This window comes from Jaculus jaculus, chromosome 19 (genome assembly GCF_020740685.1).
Source record: "Jaculus jaculus isolate mJacJac1 chromosome 19, mJacJac1.mat.Y.cur, whole genome shotgun sequence".
NCBI classification, from domain to species: Eukaryota; Metazoa; Chordata; class Mammalia; order Rodentia; family Dipodidae; genus Jaculus; species Jaculus jaculus.
The window spans coordinates 39,955,333-39,966,599 of record NC_059120.1 but is presented as its reverse complement, the minus strand read 5'-3'; positions in this window follow the sequence as shown (position 1 = coordinate 39,966,599).

The following is an 11,267-nucleotide window of genomic DNA, read 5'->3' as shown; positions in this document are numbered from 1 at the left end:
TCATGGCCAGACCGTCCTTGTCCCCGACCCCACCGCCTGGGTGCAGCTGCTCCTCTGCCCAGGGCTGGACGCGGGGAGGACGGGTCCTAGGAGAGCTGTCCCCACACTGGTCAGCGCAGAGATCCCCACCCTGTCTTCCCCATGCACTGACGCTCGGCCTTCCTTCGGCCTCAGGCCCTGCACATCTACACAAACCTACCCCCCGATCGCACTTCCACAGCCTCCGCCCTCCGTTATGCCTCCTCATCTCCTAAAGGACTAATCTCCACAATTGCAACCGATGTTTTTTTCTACGCGCATTTAATTAAAGGCTCTCTCTGGAAAGATCGTTGATAGGTGTCCATTAGCAGCTCAATCTTTAACACACCAACAATTAAAAAGCAGACTTTCACTGTCACTCAGAGAGATAGGCACCGCCAGCGCCCAGGCAGCGGATAGGCTGCATCATTAAAGTTTTACAGTACTAAACGACCCGCCCGGACTGGGCAATGATGCATGCCAGAGACACTTGAGTTCTCTGAAGAGCTGAAGAGTTCAGAATCTCCTGTTCTGAAAACAGCTGCAAAGCAAATTGCCGCGGGTTTAAAAATAGAAATTAGCCGGGTGTGGGGCGCAAGCCTTTGTTCCCAGCACTCAGGAGGCAGAGGTAGGAGGATCGCTGTGAGTTCGAGGCCACCTTGAGACTACAGAGTGAATTCCAGCCCAGCCTGGGCTAGAGCGAGATCCTACCTCAAAAAAAGAGGAAGAAAGAAAGAAGAAAGGAAGGAAAGGGGTTGTTTTGGGGGGGCAGGGACAGGTTTGAGGTAAGATCTCACTCTAGCCCAGGCTGAGCTGGAATTCACTCTGTAGTCTCAGGGTGGCCTCAAACTCACGGCAAGCCTCCTACCTCTGCCTCCTGAGTGCTGGGATTGATTAAAGGCATGTGCCACCATGCCCGGCCCTCTTTTTTTTCTTGTTTTTCTTCTTCTTTTTCTTTGGCTTTTAAAATATTTGTATTTCTTTATTTGCAGAGAGAGAAGAGAGTGGTGGCAGCAGCGGTGGTGGTGGTGGTGTGTGTGTGTGTGTGTGTGTGTGAGTGAGTGTGGGTGTGTGTGGGTGTGAGTGTGCACTTGGGCCTCTTGCCACTCCAGATGCATGCACCATTTGGTGCATCTGTAGGTGATGGGAAATTGAACCTGGGCTGGTAGGTTTGCAAGCAAGTGCCTTTAACCACTGAATTGTCTCCCAAGACCCCTCTTTTTAGTAATTTTTTTATTAATTAGTTTTATTGACAACTTCCATAACTGTAGACAATAAGCCATGGTAATCCCCTCCCTCCCTCCACTTTCCCCTTTGAAACTCCACTCTCCACCATATCCCCTCCCCCTCTCAATCAGTCTCTCTTTTATTTTGATGTCATGATCTTTTCCTCCTATTATGATGGTCTTGTGTCAGGCACAAGCTCATGATATCCAGGCCATTTTGTGTCTGGAGGAGCATGTTGTAAGAAATCTTACCCTTCCTTTGGCTCTTACTTTCTTTCTGCCACCTCTTCTGCAATGGACCCTGAGTCTTGAAAGTTGTGATAGAGATGTTTCAGTGCTGAGCACTCCTCTGTCACTTCTTCTCAGCGCTATGATGCCTTCTGAGTCATCCCAAGGGCACTGCCATCTGAAAAGAGAAGCTTCTCTAACCAAAAGTCAGAGCAGCATTAATATATGGCCAAGACCCCTCTTTCACCTTTTGGAGACTATGTAGCCCTGGCTGGCCTGGAACTGCTGGTGATCCTCCAGCCTCTGCCTGTGGATTGCTGGGATACGGATGACAGCCACCATGCCTGGCACAGTAGCATGAGCTCCCACTCAGAATCCTGGCCTTGGTGGGCAGGTGATTTTAAGATGAAGATATCTGAGATTCTGTGAAGGTGGAAAGAGAACCACCTTGGAGTTTCACATATTTGATCAGAAGCAGCAATTTTGGGGAAACACATTTCCAAGCAAATGCCTTTTTTTTTTTTTTTTTTTTTTTTTTTTTTGAGGTAGGGTCTCACTCTCTCTAGCCCAGGATGACCTGGAATTTACTATGTAGTCTCAGGGTGACCTCAAACTCGTGATGATCCTCCTACCTCTGCCTCCCGAGTGCTGAGTTTAAAGGTGTGTGCCACCATGCCCGATTCAAGCAACTGCCTTTATCTGCTGAGCCATCTCTCCAGCCCACCTTTTCTTATTTTTCCTTGGATACCAGCCAAAACGCTAAGCACATTTGCCTAAACCCCTTGGTGCATTTCCACCTTTTTCTCAATAAATCCTTTTTATTTTTTTTGCCTCACCCAAAACAGATAAATAAATGAAGGAACTGATAAAGGGAAATGGATTTATTTACAATTTGGCCATGTGAAGGAGAGAAAGACTCCCAGTTTCTTCTCTCTTTTCTATAGCAATGTAATTATACATATATAAATATTGCACATATATATATACATACATACATACATATATATGTGATGCAACAAAGGCCAGGAAATGTATACGTGTTAACTTTTCTGTGAGATAAGCTGTTAAACTGTGTGTGATCTCTTCTTTTTTTTTTTAATTTTTAATTTTTTTTTTGTTTTTTTGTTTTTGTTTTTGTTTTTTCGAGGTAGGGTCTTACTCTGGCCCAGGCTGACCTGGAATTCACTCTGCATTCTCAGGATGGCCTCAGACTCATAGCGATCCTCCTACCTCTACCTCCCGACTGCTGGGATTAAAGGTGTGCACCACCACACTTGGCTTTTTCTCAATTTTTATTAACATTTTCCATGATTATAAAAAAATCCCTCCAGCCCTTAAGCGCTTGCCTGTGAAGCCTAAGGACCCCGGTTCGAGGCTTAGTTCCCCAGGTCCCACGTTAGCCAGATGCACAAGGGGGCGCACGCGTCTGGAGTTCGTTTGCAGTGGCTGGAAGCCCTGGCATGCCCATTCTCTCTCTCTCCCTCTATCTGTCTTTCTCCCTGTGTCTGTCACTCTCAAATAAATAAATAAATAAAAATGAACAAAAATATTTTTTAAAAAATCCTATGGTAATGCTCTCCCCCCCCCCCATTTTCCCCTTTGAAATTCCATTCTCCACCAGTGCTCTCTTCTTGAGAGGCAAACACCTCCTCTGACACCAGGGCTTATTCTTTTCTTCATATATCCTGAGATACCTGGGAAAATCTTGCTTCTTTGGGGTCCATTGTTTCAGAGTGCTTGATTCTGTACCACTACTAAAGGTGGCCTAGTCAAAGGAAAAGTCAACGCCCCCGGGTCTAACTTCACTGGGGACAGAATTTGAATTCAAATGGTCTCTGTTGTGGGTATTCAATGTGGGCACTAAATACATACACAACCCAGCATCCATAACTTTAACTACTCCACCATGGATAAACTTAAAAGTAGAGCTGGAGAAGATGGCTTAGTGGTTAAGGCATTTGCCTGCAAAGCCAAAGGACCCAGGTTTGATTACCCAGAACCCACTTAAGCCAGATGCACAAGGTGGTACATGCATCTGGAGTTTGTTTGCAGTAGCTGGAGGCCCTGGTGTGCCCATTTTGTCTCTCTCTCTATCTCTCAAATAAATAAATAAATAAAATATTTAAAATTTAAAAATTTAAAAAAATATTAAACATTAAAAAAATATCACTTGTACCAAAAATCTCAACATGAATTAGAAAAGATGAAATATGGAAAATTAAGATGACGTGGGAAGGGGAAATAAGCCTTTCACCCTGGCTGAGAATCAAAACTTCAGCACAACTGATAAATCCAAAACTGCCTACAGAGACGGTGCTCTTGTTCTCCAAACAAGAACATGAAGAACAGACTGCGCTTACTTAGGACCAGGATGTTTGGAACTGGAGTGTATGTGTGTACAGAATACATGGCTTTTCTCTCATCCCTCAGCCCCAACACTGCACCTCATAAAACCACCTTTACCTCATTTACAAAAGGAGTCTTCTTTTCTTTTTATTATTTATTTATTTATTTTTGAAATAGGGTCTCACTCTAGCCCAGGCTGACCTGGAATTCACTATGTAGTCTCAGAGTGATCTCCAAGTCATAGTGATCCTCCTACCTCGGCCTCCCAAGTGCTAGGATTAAAGGTGTGCGCCCCCACACCCGGCTTTTTAAAAAAAATATTTTATTTATTTAAGAGAGAGGCATATAGAGACAGAAAGAAGGAGGGGAAGAGAGAGAGGGGCGGGGGAGAGAGAGAATGGGCAGACCAGGGGCTCCAGCTACTGCAAACAAACTCCATACGCAGGCACCACCAGTGCATCTGGCTTTACGTGGGTGCTGGGGAATCGAACCTGGGTCTTAGGCTTCGCAGGCAAGTACCTTAACTGCTAGGCCAGCTCTCCAGCCTCAAAAGGAAATTCTTTAAGATACCAGAAGCCAACCAGCTCATATATTGTTACTTAACTTTTAAACTCTACTTAAATTTTAAGCTTTACCTAATCTTTAAACTCATTTGTAGAGTCCATCCTTTGAGCAGCGTAACCTAGAAAGGCCCACAAACACATGGTCACCACAGTTTGTGGGGTCCCAGCGTGGGGTCTGCAGCCACAAGAAGCCAGGCTCTGCCACCTGTCCAATGTGCCAGTGAAAGAGGAAAGCAATAGTGAGTGACAGTGAAAGACTTCTCAATGCGTTACAGTGGGAAGAGATCCCGGGGTTCCTCCCTGCATCCTCTGGGCTGGTCTTCAGGGTAGGGACCTGAGGTTTGAATAGACGTCAAGAGGTATGCAAAAGTGGGCTATGGCTTAGCGGTTAAGCCCTTGCCTGTGAAGCCTCAGGACACCGGTTCAAGGCTTGATTCCCCAGGACCCGCGTTAGCCAGATGCACAAGGGGGAGCACGTGTCTGGAGTTCGTTTGCAGTGGTGCCCACTCAATCCCTCTCCCTCTCAAAAATAAAAATAAACAATTTTAAAAAAGAGGTATGCAAAACTAACTCGTCTTCTGAGCTCTGATAAACACGGTGAGAAATCTCGTCCTGAGAGACTGGCTCCTCCTCTGCCTGACACCAGGCGTCAGCCTTTCCCGTCTCCTAGTATGGGATCAGATTTGTCTCAGTGGTGGAGGTCCCTAAGGGAGAGGTGGGGGATGGGGGGCAGCGCTGGGCTGTATCTCCCTGCCAAGGCTGACAAGAGGATTGGAAAAGCCTAAGTGTAGATGACAGAAGTGTTGTTAGTATTATCTGACAAAAGTTTGCTTCTGTGTGATATGTTACTTATTTGCTCATTTATTTAGTAGTGCCGAGGATCAAACCCTTGGTCCTGTAGATGAAGCTATCGGTTTGTTCTACCACTGGGCAACACCCCGACAAAGGGTTCTAATGCAGCCACCAAAATAGGGTCCCAGAAAGTAATCGCGAGCATAGCTGAAACAAAAAGCCAAGTGTGTGTGTGGGGGGGCACTGGAGGGATAGCTTAGCGGTTAAGGCATTTGCCTGCAAAGCCAAAGGACGCATGTTCGATTCCCCAGGACCCACGTTAGCCAGGTGCACAAGAGGCGCATGCGTCTGGAGTTCATTTGCAGTGGCTGAAGGCCCTGGTGTGCCCATTCTCTCTCTCTGTCAAATAAATAAATAAAAGCTAAAGGGGGCCCGGAGAGAAAAACAGAAAACAAAACAAAATAGGTCAGCTGGGGAGATGACTCAGCAGTTAAAGATTTGCCTGATGGTAGGGTCCAACCACATAAAGCCAGATGCAAAGTGGTACATGCATCTGGTGTTCATGTGCAGTGGCAGGAGATCCTGGCACACCCATACATACACAAATAAATTAATTAATTCATTAAATTTAAAAAGAGAGAGAAGTTTCATGTGAACTACTATGCCATCTCTCCAGCCCAAACCTATAAAATCTAACTTATAACTTAGGTACAGTTAAATGATCAACAGAACAATCATAAGAATATACTATAATAAAAGTTGTATGAGGACTGGAGGGATTGCTTAGCGGTTAAGGCATTTGCCTTCAAAGCCAAAGGATCCAGGTTCAATTCCCCAGATGCACAAGAGGGCGCACACAACTGGAGTTCTTTTGCAGTGGCTGGAGGCCCTGGTGTGCCCATTCTCTCTCTCTCTCTCTCTCTCCCTCTCTTTCTCTGTCAAATAAATAAATTAATTAAAATAAAAATTTGTTATAAAGTTGTATGAATGCTGGGCGTAGTGGCACATGCCTTTAATCCCAGTACTTCAGAGGCAAAGGTAGGATTGCCATGAGTTTGAGGTCACCCTGAGACTACATAGTGAATTCCAGGCCAGCCTGGGCTACAGCAAGACCCTGCCTCAAAAAAACAAAAAAAGAAAGGAAGGAAGGGAGGGAGAGAGGGATGGAGGGAGGGAGGGAGGGAAGAAGGAAGGAAAGAAGGAAGGAAGGAAGGAAGGAAGGAAGAAAATGCAGTGAAACCAAAACCAGCACTTGGGAGGTTGAGGCACAAGGATCAGGACTGCAAGGCCAGCCTTGGCTACATAGTGAGTTGAAGGTCAACCTGGACTACAGAAGACCCTATCTCAAAACAAAACAAACAATAACAAAGAAGTGAATCCAAACCCAGCATTGTGGTGCATGGCTTTAATCCCAACACTCAGGAGGCAGAGGTAGGAGGATCACTGAGAGTTCAAGACCGCCTTAAGACTACGTAGTGAATTTCAGGTTAGCCTGAACTAGAGTGAGACCCTACCTTGAAAAAAAAGAAAAAAAAGTGAATCCATGTGTTAAGTTCTGGTCCTAAGGGTGATGATATTGAGGGACACTGGGGACGAGTAGGAAGTCCTTGGGTTACTAAGAACATACCTTAAAGAGGACTGTAGGACTCTAAGCCCCTCCTCTTTCTGTTTGCTTCCTGCCTCATAATGTGTGTAGTTTTGCCGCACCATGCACTTCCACCACGGCATGCTGCCCCATTACAAGGCCAAACCAGTGGGTCCAATTGACAGACCAGAACCTTCAAAATCATGAACCAGGATAAACCTCTCATTAAAAAATATATGTTTTCTACTATAAAAGCATATACTCCACCAAGTATGAAAATCTGAAAGAAATGGATGATTTCCTTGATCTATATGACCTACCTAAATTAAATCAAAATGAGATTAATCACTTAAATAGACCTATAACAAACATGGAGATCCGAGCAGTTATCAATAATCTCCCAACTAAAAAAAGCCCAGGCCCGGATGGATTCACTGCTGAATTTTACCAGACTTTTAAGGAAGAGCTAACACCATTGCTTCTTAAGCTTTTCCAGGAAATAGAAAAAGAAGGAATCCTACCAAACTCCTTCTATGAGGCCAGCATCACCCTGATACCAAAACCAGGCAAAGATAGAACAAAAAAAGAAAATTACAGACCAATCTCCCTCATGAACATAGATGCAAAAATTCTCAACAAAATATTGGCAAACAGAATACAAGAGTATATCAAAAAGATCATTCACCCTGACCAAGTAGGCTTTATCCCAGAGATGCAGGGATGGTTCAACATACGCAAATCTATAAATGTAATACATTACATAAATGGGTTGAAGGACAAAAATCACATGATCATCTCATTAGATGCAGAGAAAGCATTTGACAAAATCCAACATCCCTTCATGATAAAAGTCCTACAGAGACTGGGAATAGAAGGAACATATCTCAATATAATAAAGGCTATTTATGACAAGCCTACAGCCAACATATTACTAAATGGGGAAAAACTGGAAGCTTTTCCACTAAAATCAGGAACAAGACAAGGGTGTCCACTGTCTCCACTTCTATTTAATATAGTTTTGGAAGTCTTAGCCATAGCAATAAGGCAAGAGACACACATAAAAGGGATACAAATTGGAAAGGAAGAAATCAAGCTATCATTATTTGCAGATGACATGATTCTATACATAAAGGACCCTAAAGACTCTACTAGCAAGCTGTTAGAGCTAATCAAAACCTACAGCAATGTAGCAGGATACAAAATAAATACACAGAAATCAGTAGCCTTCATATATGCTAACAACAAACACACAGAGGATGAAATCAGAGAATCACTCCCATTCACAATTGCATCAAAAAAAATAAAATACCTTGGAATAAACCTAACTAAGGAAGTAAAGAATCTATATAATGAGAACTTTAAGACACTCAAGCGAGAAATTGCAGAAGACACTAGAAAGTGGAGAAACATCCCTTGTTCCTGGCTTGGAAGAATCAATATAGTGAAAATGGCAATCTTACCTAAAGCAATCTACACATTTAATGCAATCCCTATCAAAATTCCAAAGGCTTTCTTCATGGAAATAGAAAAAACAATCCAAAAATTCATTTGGAATCATAAAAAACCTCGAATATCTAAAATAATACTGAGCAACAAAAAAGAGGCTGGTGGTATCACCATACCTGATTTTAACCTATACTACAGAGCCATAGTAACAAAAACAGCATGGTACTGGCACAAAAACAGACATGTAGATCAGTGGAACAGAATAGAGGACCCAGATGTAAGCCCAAGTAGCTATAGCCACCTGATATTCGATAAAAATGCCAAAAATACTCATTGGAGAAGAGACAGCCTCTTCAGCAAATGGTGTTTTGAAAACTGGATAAATATCTGCAGAAGGATGAAAATAGATTCTTCTCTCTCGCCATGCACAAGAATTAAGTCCAAATGGATTAAAGACCTTAACATCAGACCGGAAACTTTGAAACTGCTAGAGGAAAAAGTTGGGGAAACCCTCCAACATATTTGTCTTGGCAAAGACTTTCTAAATACAACCCCAATTGCTCAGGCAATAAAACCACAGATTAACCACTGGGACCTAATGAAATTACAAAGATTTTGCACCGCAAAGGACACAGTGAAAAAAGCAAAGAGGCAACCTACAGAATGGGAAAAAATCTTCGCCAGCTATATATCTGATAAAGGATTAATATCTAGGATATACAAAGAACTCAAAAAGATATCTAATAAGGAATCAAACAGGCCAATCAAAAAATGGGCTAAGGAGCTAAATAGAGAGTTCTCAAAGGAAGAAATACGAATGGCATATAAGCACCTAAAAAAATGTTCTACGTCACTAGTCATCAGGGAAATGCAGATTAAAACTACATTGAGATTCCATCTCACTCCTGTCAGATTGGCCACCATCATGAAAACAAATGATCATAAATGTTGGCGGGGATGTGGAAAAAAAGGAACCCTTCTGCACTGCTGGTGGGAATGCAATCTGGTCCAGCCATTGTGGAAAACAGTGTGGAGGTTCCTAAAGCAGCTAGAGATTGATCTACCATATGACCCAGCTATAGCACTCCTAGGCATATATCCAAAGGATTCATCTCATTTCCTTAGAAGTACATGCTCAACCATGTTTATTGCTGCTCAATTTATAATAGCTGGGAAATGGAACCAGCCTAGATGTCCCTCAACAGATGAGTGGATAATGAAGATGTGGTACATTTATACAATGGAGTTCTACTCAGCGGTAAAGAAAAATGAAGTTATGAAATTTGCAGAAAAATGGATGGACCTGGAAAGTATTATACTAAGTCAGGTAACCCAGGCCCAGAAAGCCAAGCGCCACATGTTCTCCCTCATATGGGGATCCTAGCTACAGATGACTGGGCTTCTGTGTGAGAATGAAAATACTTAGTAGCAGAGGCCAGTAAGTTGAAAAGGAGACATAAAGGGTGGAGAAAGGAAGGGAGGAGGATACTTAATAGGTTGATATTGTATATATGTAATTACAATGATTGTAATGGGGAGGTAATATGATTGAGAATGGAATTTCAAACGGGAAAGTGTGGGGGTGGGGAGGGAGGGAATTACCATGGGATATATTTTATAATCATGGAAAATGTTAATAAAAATTTAAAAAAAAAAAAAATATATATGTTTTATTTACATTTGAAAGAGAGGGAAAGAGAGGCAGAGAGAGAGAATGGGTGCACCAGGGCTTCCAGCCACTGCATACAAACTCCGGACGCGTGCTCTACCTTGTACATCTGGCTACAAGGGTCCTGGGGAATCGAACCTGGGTCCTTAGGCTTCACAGGTAAGTGCCTTACTGGCTAAGCCATCTCTCCAGTGCTAAACCTCTCCTCTTTATAAGTTAATTGCCTCAAGTACTTCACTGTGGCAGAAAGCTGACTACCACAGGAGGATAACAGTATTGTTTCTGCTAAGGAAGCTGCTTCTTAGGCCATCCTCATGTGCCTGGGCCTGGGCCATGACCACAGCCTTTGCTTTGTGACCTCAGTGGTGAGCAGAATGCTCTTATGTTGAGTTCCTGGAAGAAGTTCTGTCAATAGCCAGAGTGGGAACCAGGTGATGGTGGCACACGCCTTTAATCTCAGCTCTCAGGAGGCAGAGGTAGGAGGATCACTGAGAGTTCCAGGACACCCTGAGACTACACAGTGAACTCCATGTCAGCCTAGGCTAGAGCGAGACCTTATCTCGAAAAACAAACAAACAAACAAACAAACAAACAAACAAAAAGCCAGCGTGGGGTTGGAGAGATGGCTTAGTGGTTACCGTGCTTGCCTACAAAGCCAAAGAACCCAGGTTCAATTCCCCAGGTCCCATGCAAGCCAGATGCACAAGGTGATGCATGTGTCTGGAGTTTATTTGCAGTAACTGGAGGCTCTAGCATGCCCTTTTTTTTTTCTCTCTCTCTCCCTGTCTCTCAAATAAATAAAAATAAAAATAATTTTTTAAGCCAGATAGAGGGGCTAGAAAGGTGACTGAATGGTTCAAGGTGATTGCTTATAAAATCTTCTGGCCCAGGTTCAATTCCCCAGCACCTATGCAGAGCTGGGCACCAAGTGGCACATGTGTCTGTGGTCCCAGCGTGCCTATGCCAATGTGAGGCAGGGCCAGGAGAACCCGAAGCTCAAAGAGCAGTCTGACGTCCCTGCACAGTCTGGCAGTGAGTTTGCAGCGACAAGAGACCCGATCTTAATAAAGGTGGACCACAGGCTCCTCAAAGTTGTCCTCCGACCTCCAAATGCACAATGTGACATCTGTGCCCATACACGGCCATACACGCAAACAAATAAGTAAATAACTAAGTAAATAAAATGTTAGAAATTCTTTTAAAAAATAATTTGTTTGAAGGGGGGGGGAATGGGCATGTCAGGACCTCCTGCCACTGAAAACGAACTCCTTTGAAGATGCGCCACTTTGTGCATCTGGCTTTCCAGCTGTCAGAAGGGGAGAATGGATTTATCAGGAGTGAAAAAGAGGAGCTTGTCAGGAGTCAAAGAAAATAATAATAATAATAATAAAAGC